The following is a 13,782-nucleotide window of genomic DNA, read 5'->3' on the forward strand; positions in this document are numbered from 1 at the left end:
GCCTTCACTTAGGAAAAGATTTTTTGGCCAAGGTAATTCAGACTCAGGAGCAGACATGAACTTATACCTGTATGTCTATCTATAGTCATGACATTATCAATACCAGTCTCTTTCCTCCCAGGTCATCCTCTTCCTAATTTTATTGCCTGCTTCCGAAATGAAGGCTGTAGGTAGAGGTCAGGAAGAGCTGAATTTCCAGACGACTTAGGAGTAGTAGAAAGAGCACATGAAATTCTACAAGTAATGTTTATTCGTTTGCTTCCTTGGAGTAACACCTCCTCTCGTTAAAGAACAACCTTATTTCCCCATTGTGAGAAAATGACCTCACAAAGGTGCAATACTATGTGGCATGCTAAGCTTCCAACAGGTTTTATTATTGCTACCCTGAAGATAAGAAAAATAATTCCAGTTCTGCAAAATTATGCTTTTTACAAGTTATATAGTACTGTGGAAAATTCAGAAAACATAAAGAAGAGAAGGTACCCATTATCTCATTATAATGGGTATGGGTATACCACATACTGATTATCAAGTAATAACCAATGTCAATATTTCCACATATGCACTCACAATACTTTTATATTCATATTTTTGTATTTTTAAATAAAAGTGAGATCATATAAAACAATACTGTTTGCAATTGAAATCTCTCTCTACAATATATTTCACACATTACCATATTGATATATACAGTTTTACTGAGTGGTTCTGTGTGTTCATAGGTGCTCTACATTTTACTCAAGCAATTCCCCAGTGGATACATACATTATGAAGGTATTGCTACATAAAAAGGAACCCTGTGGTTCAGAACTTTGCAACATTCAAAGTTTTTCATTCTCCAGTAAGTGCTCCCCATTTATGGCAGTGTCCCCAATTCTGCAATGGGGAATGCACAACCCCAGAGCGTTCCTTCAATTTCTTCCAACCCCTTCAGTGTGTCTTGGTACTAGTCCCATGCTGAACTGCTCTTATCCTCAATTCAAGTTTCCAGAGCATTCCGAGCATTGGAAGACCCATTCCCCACAACTGCTTCATAGTAGCTCGGGCAGAACCTGAAGGAGAATCTGGCAAATGTGACAATATCAGCACTGTTTATAGGGATTCTCTAGAACAAGTGCTTCTAGAAACCTGGATGGAATCCCCTAGGCCCTGAATTATAAACTATGAATTCAATGCCACAGCAACACTTGCTGCATCCAACAGCTCTTAGGAGCTACTTCTTGGAGCCACTCCTAATTCTCCAGGGCCTTTCCATCCATCTTCCTCCATCCCAAACATTGGAACTGAGTGCAGTTTTTAATTCCAGGAGCCTTAGTAGATTACTTACATATGTTTTTATTATCCCAACTATAGTATATGCTTGAGTGATTTCAGAATGTGGCCACTTATCAGGTTCTGGGGGTGACAGAGGATTCTTATGGTATCTAACATGTATCTTATTACTTAATATGAATCATACATTTTGTCTGAATAATTTCCACATTGAAAAAATTGAGTGTTATCTGAATAATTTCCATGTTGACAAAATTGGCATTTTCACTATTGTACTTTCTCCTTTTTATGTTTTTACTTCTTTCTAAAGTTCCTTATGTGTTTTAAAATGTGACGATGTAAGTCAAGCACCTAGTTCAGTCCCTCATGTAGAAATGTAGAAGGCATTCAATAAATATTTCCCTTTTCTCTTCTGCTTTTTTAGGGTGTATGACTTAGAGAGCATTTTGAAGTCCATCATTCATTTGATCTTCTTTTTTTTTCTTCAACTTTTAAGTTCAGGGATACATGTGAAGGATGTGCAGTTTGTTATATAGATAAATGTGTGCCATGGTAGTTTCCACACAGATCAACCCATCACCCAGGTATTAAGCCCAGCACCTCTTAGCTATATTCTTCCTAATGCTTTCCCCACACCCTCATTTGATCTTAATCCCGAGACAGAGGCAACACACTCTTCATATACGTTTTACATATAAGAAAGTATTCAAATCTAGCTGTTGGTACTACTTCTTTTTTTAGATTATGAATTCTTTAAGGACAAATACCTTCCCTATGTTTCTTTTTACCAAACAGCTCAACATGTCAGGTTTGAGCAACTGATACATACCAACAGTGAGAATTTTTTTTTCTATTGAAGTCTACCTTAAAAGGGGATGGTGGTAGTTTTTTGCTTCCAGAAGTTTTGTTGCTGATAAAATAAGACAAAGTACTCTCCCTAATGTGAATTTATGGAATGATTGCCCATAAAAAATTATTGTCCAGCTTGGAGCAATTAAAGTGGTCCCTCTCCTCTCCAAATTAATGTAATTAATACTATAGTCCTGGTTGTTTATCATGTCTTGATAATATCACAAGGGAATGAAAATATTGGCTCTTTTATCCCCTTAAATAGCTGAGATGAAACTGTTCGAGCTCTAATGTTACAACAGCTGTTTCTCATGTCCCGGGAATATAATTGGTTGGTACTGAGGTTGCTAAATTGTAAGAAATTGGCTTTGGTTTTATGCTTGCCTACTTTTGGTGGAAGGAAAGATGGGAAATGTTAGCTTTCTTCTGTAATGAAAAGGCAAAATCTTCCCCCAACGAAATGGCAGCTTCTGGGTCTCATCTGTATAATTTTCTTCAACAACCCACTGTCTCTGGGTTTGCTGGATAACACGCCTGGGAAAGCAAGACCATTCTAGCTTCCCTGCTAATTAGCTCTCAACCCCATGCAGCTGGCTGAAATGCATCAGGGCTTTCCCATGAGGGGCTTTTTCTGGAAGTCACCGTAAAGTGGTCTGGTCTCCAATGACAAATTCAATAGGGGATTTGAGACCTTAATTATCCCAAATAATTTATAGGAGCAAGATTCTTTTATCTTAATGTCTTTATTGCTTTGGACGGTTGTTCTCAGTGTGTCGTTCCTGGACCAGCACTGTCAGCATCACCTAGCAACTGGTGAAACATGCAGATTTTCAGGGCTTCTCTTGCAGCTGCCACCCAGTTCAGGAGGCTGCTGGAAACCACATTTACCATCACAGCTGCCCCACACCCTCACATCAGTTTTCACACCAACTTTCTGGTGACTGCACAAGCTCCCATTTGATAAGCATGTGCATCAGCCAATACCGACACTAAGAAGAATGGCTCTCTTCCCTCCCACTTTCCAATCTCATTAACATACAACTCATTGATGGACTCTAAATTGCATCAAACTGGCCAAAGAGACTGAGAAGATAATTTTTAGCTTTCTGGCCCATGTGATATAAGACCAAGTGGAGACAGAAGTGGTGGAAATGGATGTTAACAACATGTAGTATAAGTTTTAAGTGAAGTGCAGAGAATCAAGAAATGCTAGTCTGCATTGGAGGAGCAAGTAATGTTGGGTGAAGTCAGCCCAGAGATTGGTGTCAGGGTTTTGGCAGACATTAAAAAAAAAAAAAAAAAGAATAAAAGAAATTTTCCCTTTAGGCTGGAAAGAAACTCAATGATAAGGGGAAATGGCAAAGAAGGAAATGTAACTGCATATATTTCTCATTCACTCAATGAAAACTAAGTTTCCATTTCTTTTTTTTTTTTTAGTTTTAGTTTTAGTTTCTGTTGACTGTCTTGCTCTGTCACCCTGCCTGGAGGGCAGTGGCATGATCATAATTCACTACAGCCTCAAACTCCTAGCTTGAAGCCCTCTTCCTGCCTCAGCCTTCTGAGTAGCTGGTACTATAGATACGTGCCATTGTGACTGACTATATCTATATATTTTTACATATGGGAGTCTCGCTGTTCTGCCCAGGCTGGTCTTGAACTCCTGACCTCAAATGATCTTCCTGACTCAGCCTCCCAAGTAGTTGGGATTACATGTGTGAGCCACTGCGCCAGAATTCCATTCTATCTGGCTAAAAGATTCTATCTGTCTTAGGATTCTATTCTATCTGGCTACAATAATAAAGATAATATCACAGCTTGCTCACACCCTGTGGCTGGACCCCATATCTTCTTCCCACCCACCTACCAAAAGGCTAAGGCCCATTTTCCACTGGCTCTCATTCAGACTCTGTCAGCTAGGATCTTATCCTTCCCACTCAGTCCTCTAGGGTGATAAGCACATTTTCCAGCAGCTCTGAAGTCACAGCTGCTTACAAAGACTGTGCCAATCTAAACAAGTCCAGCTGGAAGACACTGGACTTCCTTTCCTCTGCCATCTTCCCAGCTGAAATCACAGGGAGTTTTGAACCTCATGACCAGCAGATAGGAGCTGAAGCAAGAGACACGAGTCTCATTTCCCTAGGGAGAAGCACAGAGCTGTTAGAATGGTCCCTGCCTTATTCTTTAAAAAAACTTTGACACCCTCAAAAATGGCACAATTGAAGTAGAAGGACAAACAATAATTGAAATGGAAGGATAAACAGTACATGATACTTTGAAACTAAAATGCAGTCAAAATGTTCTCACTCTTTCACCTCAATATACCCTCCAAAAAATCAGGGAATTTGTCTTTTTTTTTTTTTTTTTTTTTTATACAGTGTCTCACTCTGTTGCCCAGACTGGAGTACAGTGGCACAATCACAGCTCACTGCAGCCTCCACCTCCTGGGCTCAGGTGATCCTCCCACCTCAGTCTCCTGAGCAGCTGGGACTATAGGCATGTGCCACCATGCCTAGCTAATTTTTGATTTTTTTTTTTTTTTTTTTTTTTTTTTGGTAGAACTAGGATCTTTCTATGTTTCCCAGGCTAGCTTCAAACTCCTGGACACCAGCAATCCCCCACCTTGGTCTCCCAAAGTGCTGGGATTACAGGTGTGAGCCACTGTGCCTGGCCTTTGTCTGTCTTATGTATTGTTATATTTCCCTGCAGTCTGTACTGGGGATGAAAGAGACAACGACTCTTACTGAGGTGGAGGGCATCATGTTTCAGAGAAGTTGGCACTCAACAAATATTTCATTTTCTCTTCTACATTTTCTAGCCTCTTTTGCAGTTTGGTTGGGCTATACAATTAGTTCTGGCCAATTAGTGAGTGGAAGTGACATTTGTAAGCCATGGCAGTTAAAAGCCTAGAGCTTTCTCCATCTTTTTCTTCCTTCCCTGAAGCAACTTCGGAAACTATTGTCTTGATTCATAATACAGAAGAACCCTGGCCCTCTGAGTCATTAGGAGCCTAGCCCCATCCCATGGCCTGCATCAGATTTTACAGGAGTTAGAAATAAAGTTTTGTTGGGCTGAGACACTGAGATTTCAGGGTATATCTGTTGTTGCAGCATAGCTAAGACTATCTTGACTAATGAACACTGAGTTGTTAATATATTAATTCAGCAGACATTTATTGAGTGCTCCAGATGGTTAGTGACAAGAGCAAGAATATTTAGGAACTGGCAAAAAGATAAGAAGCTATAGAAGCAAATTCTAAGAGATTATGAAATTTAAAGGACATTGACAGCACTTTTCTGGCTCAGCTTTTACGAAAGTCTTCAGAGTTCTATCACTCTTTGTTTAATGGAACAGAAGTACTAAGTAATTTGAGACTGCCATATATGTAGAGAAGACGCAAAAATGAAAATAATTATTCCTTACATGTTTATGTGCTTCAGGTTTACAAATCCTGTTTCAATGCATGGTCTCATTAAAAGTTTCTCAATAGGTCTTCCCGCCGCCCAAGATGCCGAAAGGAAAGAAGGCCCAGGGGAAGAAGGAGGCCCCGGCCCCTGCTGTCGTGAAGAAGCAGGAGGCCAAGAAAGTGGCGAATCCCGTGTTGGAGAAAAGGCCGAAGAATTTTGGCATTGGACAGGACATCCAACCGAAAAGAGACCTCACCCGGTTTGTGAAATGGCCCCGCTGTATCAGGTTGCAGCGGCAGAGAGCCATCCTTTATAAGAGGCTGAAAGTGCCTCCTGCCATTAACCAGTTCACCCAGGCCCTGGACCGCCAAACAGCTATTGAGCTGCTAAAGCTGGCCCAGAAGTATCGGCCTGAAACACAAGAGAAGAAGCAGAGGCTGTTGGCCCGGGCCGAGAAGAAAGCTGCTGGCAAAGGGGACGTCCCCACTAAGAGACCACCTGTCCTTCAAGCAGGAGTTAACACTGTCACTGCCTTGGTGGAGAACTAGAAGCCTCAGCTGGTGGTGATTGCCCATGACACGGATCCCACTGAGCTGGCTGTCTTCTTGCCTGCCCAGTGTCGGAAAATGGGAGTCCCTTACTGTATTATCAAGGGGAAGGCAAGACTGGGACGTCTAGTCCACAGGAAGACCTGCACCACTGTCGCCTTCACCCAGGTTAATGCGGAAGACAAAGGCGCTTTGGCTAAGCTGGTGGAAGCTATCAGGACAAATTACAGAGAGATATGATGAGATCCGCCGCCAATGGGGTGGCAACGTCCTGGGTCCCAAGTCTGTGGCTCTCATCGCCAAGCCTCGAAAAAGCAAAGGCTAAAGAACTTGAAACTGAATGGGGTGAAATGTACACTGTAGAGTTTTCTGGAAATAAAAATAATTTAAACGATAAAAAAAAGTTTCTCAATAAACTTGTGAGGATGATACATGAGATATGATTGCTCTCATTTTACTCTGGTGGAAAATGAAGCTTGGTCAGGGGAGAGCCACATTGCTGATATCAGAATCAAATCCGAAGCCAAGGTCTGCTGTTTTGAAGCCAATTTCCCATACACCAAGCACCCTACTAATAGATAGTCTGATATTTGACTTTCCATGATGCAAACATACCAGTATAGAAATTGAGATGTAGGTTAAGGACGGACAAATGCGGTAGCTCAAAGAACTTTGGTGAATAGTTTTCACCAAAACTATTCACCAAAGAGTAAAAATATTAGTTCTAGCAAAGAGTGAAAATATTAGTTCTGATTCAGTGAGTCATAGAAGCCACATGGATCTGAAACAGAGCATCTTTGTATTTAATTTACCTTTTGCTGTGCCACCTGACTCCATGGCAATTGTTAGGAAGTAAGCAAAGAAGCAAGACCAGATTTGGACATTTAAATCTTCAGGACCAAATGCAGGAGAAGAATCACAGAGGGCTAGGAAGGGCTGAGGTCCTGCTGTAGTCCTGGTCATTCCCTGTGATAGTTTCTAGATAATTCTGGAAAATGGCCCCTCCCTGGGACAGTTCTCAAAGGCACATGTTCTAGTGTTACAGACCCAGTTCATAGTAACATGAATTGATACCTTCTTGGCTTAGTAGCTAATAATCACACAAATCTTGTGGTCCCAACTAGAGATTCTCACTACATAGCTGGAGGTTTTAGAGCCACATAGAAACTTTGGCACCTGATTGGAAAAGTTGTTCTAGATCGGCCTCAGAGGGAGGCTGTGCATCTCTCCCAGGTCCTTGAAACTCCTGCTTCCAGTGCCAAAATTAACAAATGTTAGAAGCAGACTCTCACTATTCAACAATGTATAAGCTATAAAGTGAAAGGACATTAACCTTTTAAGAATCAATCTCAGCGTTAATTTATCATCCACATTCTCCTTTTGCCTCTACGAAAAGTCTATTTCTGCACTTGGCTTACAGCATCTCTAGAAGTTCCCTCTTGCCTTCTATCACCTAATGTCTCTCAATCCTTCGAACTCTAACTCAGGTTTCTCTTCTTCTGGGAACCTTCCTCTGTCCATCCCTACCAAGTTCCGACCACACATTTAACCATCCAATTTATATCTATTGAACACTTGCTTTATTGCAGAAACTGTCTTAGGCATTGGGAACGCAACGGTGAATTGGAAAGCTCAGATCAATGGGCTAACTTCCAGTCTAGCAGACCAGAGTATTTGCTTCCTGCTATCTGCTTCTATAACAAATTCAAGTACTCCCACATCGGCCCTCACAACATGCTGCTGACATGAATCCTTGGCTGCCTTTGCACAGATAAGCTCTTTGATGTTGAGAGCCATTCGTGTGTCACACATTTCTGTCTCTGCAGTGCCAAGCAAAGGAGTGGGCTAATTGATGAATATCTACTAGTTTATATAAATGACTAACATTATCTTGTGTCATAGAGCTGATGGGGGTGAGGAAGAAGAGTGAGGGAAGAGATGTGTTTAGACTTGGTTTGCCTAGAGCACAGACCCAGAGATGTGCTAGAATAATGAATAATAATAATAATGAATAAAGTACAGGCACCAGCCAGGGCCTGTTTATTACCAAACTCATAAAGGAAGTATGACGGTGAATCTCTTCTGGTTGAATAACTTTGCTTATACTACTTGTTCAAGCTTACCAAGGGAAATTCCACCATGAAACAACTTTTGTTGTTTTTTTTTTTTAAAGGAATTCCTAAAGGTTGACTTTTGAGTTGTGATTTCTGGGGGCACAGTCAAGACTTGTCATTACTTCTACATCTGATTTATGGGAAATCATTTGTGCAAAACCAAGATGGGCACAGTACCTAGGAGTATAGATTCTCCTCCTTTTAGATAATGTGTACTGCAGAACGTCTTACTTACAGAATTAGTCATATAGGACCCTAAGTCAATTTACATAAATGTTTTGCACAAATGTAAAAAAAATTGACTATGGAATTATGGTTATTTTTAAAGACAGAGAAACCTTCATTTCACATGAAGAAATTGAGGCATAAGTACCTTAAATGACTTGTCAAAGAGCACTCAATCAATTGGTGTCAAAACTGAACTGAGACGCAGAACTCATGGCGTCTGCCCGTGTACCTTACGCCACATCACAGTAAAGTGTAAAAGCATGTTAGGAAGTTGCAAGTGTGCCTTTGCAGCCGTCCCCTGTCTGTCATTATAAATACCCAGGCTGATAGAGCTCTGTGGTGTTCTTCCAAGAATGTGAAGCATAGACTGCAGAGAGTCCACAGCAAAAGGGGTTAAAATTAAACCTGTGGGAATTCATCTCCAACTTTCTAGGCAAGGGCAAGGTGAGAGTATGTCAATCAGGGAAGAAAAAATGTAGTCTAGAAAATGAGACAATATTCTAACATGCCATAGAATATGGAAAGCAGGAAAACATGGAGAGGACTGAGGTCTCTGCACAGTCATTTACCAGACCCCCAGATCCTTGTTTATTTACTCACTCGTGTTAGTTTCTTGCGGCTGCTATAACATATTATCACAAACTTGCTAGCTCAAAATCAAAGAAATGTATTTTATTGCAGTTCTAGAGGCCAGAAATCCAAAATAAAGGTGTTGGTGGGGCCACGTTCCCTCCTAAAGCTCTAGGAGAGAATCCTTCCTCCCCTTTTCCAGCTTCTGGTAGCTCCAGAATTCCTTGGTTTGTGGCTGCATCTTTCCAATTTCTGCCTCTGTGGTCATGTTGCCTCCTCCCCTTCTGTGTGTTTTCTCCTCTGTGTGTCTTATAAGGATTCAGGTGAGGATCTTTGGATGGCATTTAGCCCCACCCCTGCCCATAAGCCATGATTGTCTTTTCATCTCAAGATCTTTAATCACGTCTTTGAAGACCCTTTTCCCAAATAAAATCACATTCACAAGCGCCAGAGTTTGACATGAATATTCTTTGGGGGCATTATTTTTTAGCCACCCTCCCACTTCTATTATTGCACATATTCATTATTTGGGTAATTATTTTTGACAACCCTCATCCCCACTGAGAAAGTTCATAGCGGGCATAAGCTTGTCTGTTTCACTCACTGCTGCTTCCAAAGTACCTAGTATAGTGCCTGGGACATAGTAGACATTTAATGATATTTGGTAGGTTAATAAAACTTTATCAATTTATTATTATATATTATTAATTATTAATTTATTGATTTAAATGAGTTTTAATTTTATTAAATTAATAAAATTAATTTTAAAATTGGTGCAAGGAAGGGAGAAAATGGGGAAGGGAAAGAAAGAGGGAGGAAGGAAGGCAAGGAAGGTCAGAAGAGGTAGAGAGGGAGAGGGAAAAAAGAGAAAAGAAGGGAAGGAAATATTATCTCTAACTCTCACTACAAATTCTTATGAGATTTGGTTAAAGGTGAGAAAAATGAGGATGAGTTTTAGAAAGCTGAAGGCCACAATTAGTAAGTGATAAAGCTTGTATTTCAACTGAGGTACTAAAAATCCATATATTCTCCAATGCAACACAGCCCTTGTTAGATGCCAGGGTTAGGTTAAAGAGGGGGCAATAAGATTCAGAGAGGTGCATGGTTTGCTTGTCCTCAAGGAGTTTACAATCTAGTGGAGGAGTTAGCTAGCTAGATATTTCACATACACAGTAGTGTGGCAAGCGCCAAATAAATAAAGCCTAGATTTTGAAAGACTTTTAATGCTTTTGGATTTTATTCTATAAAACAACATTTAGATGGGATTTCCAGGCATAAGCAGTAATATTTTAAATTTGCTATTTTGATAGTAAATAACAGTTTTATAGCTGTTGTGTAATTTCAAGTACAAATATCTATTATGACTCATGCTCAACTATATTAGCCCATGGGATTATCCTAAGGGGCAAATTATATATTTGGCATAAATCCAACTGTTGGAAAATACTCACTTGAAAAATGTGTAATTATGTAATTTTGCAGTGCATTTTATAAATGAATCTGAGTCTTCAAATCAGAATGTTCTTGAATGTTGACCAGCACCTGTGAATTATATAAGATCAAAACATCATTCAATGTTGAACACTATCTTAAGTGTTCATTCATTCATTCAATCTTTTCATAGATATTTATTGAGTTCCTACTGTGTGTTCTTCTGCGAGCTGAAGGTATAATTTGAATAAGAATGGAGTTTCTACTTTTAAAGAGTTCGTTGTCTGTGTTACTCAGATTCTCCAGAAAGCAGATGCAGGTGACAAAGGAAGGATTTCAGGAGGCTTATTGAAGAGTAAGCCATGAACATGAAGGGCTGAGGAAGCAGGATTGGACAGGGAATCCCTTATGCCAAAAAGCAGATATGACATCTGTCAAAGAAAATAGTGAGGAGGCAGGATGAGGAAGAGAGAGCCTGAGACCACAATGGAGATCTGATGAAGTCTCAGCCAACCGAAAGATTTCCTGCTAAAGGAGTCCTGAGTCGGCCCTGGTGCCACTGTGATACTCAGTCATTGGCTGGGGCCGCCCAAAAAGATCCTGGCTTCAGCTTGAAAGCTGAGGCAGAGCTTGAAGGCATTAACAGCTGGAAGCTGTCAGCTAACTGCACTCCTTGCAGCTAAATAGCCAGTTCTTTCTTGAAGGGAGATCAAAGTGATGCAACCCCATGGCTGCCACATGTTGTGATCAGGACGAAGGCGAATAAACAGGCAATTTAGATCCAGTAAGGGTAATGACAGGGTGCCATGGGAGCTTAACCATGGAGCACCAAACTCCAACATGGGGACAGGAAAACTTCCAGGAAGATACAGTGTTTAAGAGGATGCCTGGATCATAAGTACAAGTCAGCCAAATGAAGGAGGCAGGGGTAGGCAGAGAGTGTTCAAGGCAGGAGAACATGATATGCAAAGCCTTGTGGGAGAGAAGGCATGGCACATTTGAGAAAACAGCAAAAGCAGCTGTATGATTTTAGCATCACATTGCAGGGAGGTGGTAGCAAGAGACAAAGCTGGAGAAGTACATGGCGATAAAGAACGGAGGGCCTTGTCCACCCTGTTAAGAAATTAAGGCAGCATAACCACATGCAAAGTGGTCTATAGATTTGAACACACAAATACCAACAATTTTTCCCAATTAGACTTTGTAGAGAATCCTGAAGACCCCATATTCCAATTCTCTGTGTTTAGACACTAGTGATCCATAGGAAAAGGCAGCTATGTTACCTATGAGGAAGAATAACATTCATTATCACTCATTGCTCTTTTGTCCACTATTTTTATCCAAGGCTACACAGTCCATCTCCCAGTAGGAGAGAAATCACAAGACTGACGGGGTTAGTTGGAGAGAATGGGAAGCATAGAGCCAAGGAGCTCTCAGATGCATCAGACCAAAGCATCAGAGCAAAAAGCTGATGAACCACATTGGGTTCCCAGTATCAGAATAGGGCTTGGAAAAGAGCCAAGAATGTTTTTTGCTACTTCTAACTTAGAGAGCAGGGTTTTTTAAATGAGCCCTGGGATTTCACTTATATGATCCTATTCTGAGAAAATAATCATAAATTTGAAGTTTTATAATGATTGCTGAGGACAGTAATGATGGCTAATATCTAATTGGTATTTGACATTTACATACTAAATGCTTCACACTTGATTTTATATAATGCTTAGAACGGCCATGTTGTACCTAAGAGAGGCAGGAACTTTTTTTTTTTTTTTTGATATGGAGTCTTACTCTGTCACCGAGGCTGGAGTACAGTGGCTAAATTCCGGCTGACCACAACCTCTGCCTCCTGGGTTCAATCGATTCTTGTGCCTCAGCCTCCCAAGTAGCTGTGATTACAGGCACACACCACCATACCAGGCTAATTTTTGTATTTTTAGTGGAGACAAGGTTTCACCATGTTGTCCAGGTTGGTCTCAAACTCCTGATGTCATGTGATCTGCCCACCTTGGCCTCCAAGTGTTGGGATTACAGGCGTGAGCTACCACACCCAGCCAGCAGGAACGATTATGCCCATTATTTTCATGATAATTTTTTTTTTAAGATGGAGTTTTGCTCTTGTTGCCCAGGCTGTAGTGCAATGGTGTGATCCCAGCTTACTGCAACCTCTGCTTCCAGGATTCAAGCGATTCTCCTGCCTCAGGCTCCCAAGTAGCTGGGATTACAGACATGTGCCACCACACCTGGTTAATTTTTTGTTTTTTTTTTTAGTAGAGATGGGGGTTTCACCATGTTGGTCAGGCTGGTCTTGAACTCCTGACTTTAATTTTATTGTGGAGACAGTGTCTTGCTTTCTTGCCTAGGCTGGAGTGCAGTGGTGCAATAAACTCACCGTAACCTCAAACTCCTAGGCCCAAGAGATCCTCCTAGCTTAGCCTCCTAAGTAGCTAGGATTACTCCTGGCTGATTTTTTTTTCTGTGTGTGTGTGTGTGTGTGTGTGTGTGTGTTTTGGTAGAGATGGAGTCTTTCTTTCTCTCCCTTTTTTTTTTTTTTGAGATGGAGTCTGCCCAAGCTGGAGAGCAGTGGTGTGATCTTGGCTCACTGCAAGCTCTGCCACCTGGGTTCAAGCGATTCTCCTGCCTCAGCCAGAGTAGCTGGGATTACAGGCATGCACCACCATGCCAGCTAAGTTTTGTATTTTTTTGGTCAAGATGGAATTTTACCATGTTGGCCAGGCTGGTTTCAAACTCCTGACTTCAAGTGATCTGCCTGCTTAGGCCTCCCAAAGTGCTGGGATTACAGGCATGAGCCACCATGCCTGGTTGAGATAGAGTCGTGCTATGCTGCTCAGGCTGGTCTCAAACTCATGGATTCAAGAGATCCTCCTGCCTCAGCATCAGCATTATTTTTTAAAATTATGAATGATCTAGAGGGAAACTATTAATTTTGGGTAAATGTATATACAGGAATATTAAGTAGTTATTAGAAAAAGTGTTTTCAAGTTGTTGTGAATGATATTAACAAATATATATGTTATGATTTTTAGTGAAAGATGTGGAATGTAAAGTGTGATGAATTGACAGAAACAGGCTTCAGAAGGTGGGTAATAAGAAACGTTGTTGAGCTAAAAGAACATGTTCTAACCCAATGCTAAGAAACTAAGAACCTTGAAAAAAGATTTGACGAAATGCTAACAAGAATAAACAACTTTGAGAGAAATATAAGTGAATTGATGGAGCTGAAAAACACAACACGAGAACTTCACAAAGCATACACACGTTTCAACAGCTGAACTGACCAAGCAGAAGAAAGAATATCAGAGGTCGAAGATCAACTCAATGAAATAAAATGAGAAGGAAAGATTA

General features: G+C 40.8%; 1 protein-coding gene across 2 annotated transcripts in view; it reads right to left on the reverse strand.

Annotated features, from left to right (window-relative positions):
• Window positions 1–345: 345 nt before the first annotated feature.
• Window positions 346–13,782, reverse strand: part of SAMD12 (sterile alpha motif domain containing 12) — a 490,937-nt gene continuing 477,500 nt past the window's right edge. The window contains exons 5-6 of one of the 2 annotated variants that reach the window (XR_002478667.2): window positions 10,437–10,527; window positions 346–1,064 (exon numbers count right to left, since the gene is read on the reverse strand). The gene's annotated coding sequence lies outside the window, so the exon portion shown is untranslated. Of the gene's footprint in view, window positions 1,065–10,413; window positions 10,528–13,782 lie in introns of those variants that run through there. The other variant, XM_012443284.2, reaches the window with a different exon arrangement.

Source organism: Aotus nancymaae, unplaced genomic scaffold (assembly GCF_030222135.1).
Source record: "Aotus nancymaae isolate 86718 unplaced genomic scaffold, 86718_ANA_hifiasm-v0.15.2.pri h1tg000036l, whole genome shotgun sequence".
NCBI classification, from domain to species: domain Eukaryota; kingdom Metazoa; phylum Chordata; class Mammalia; order Primates; family Aotidae; genus Aotus; species Aotus nancymaae.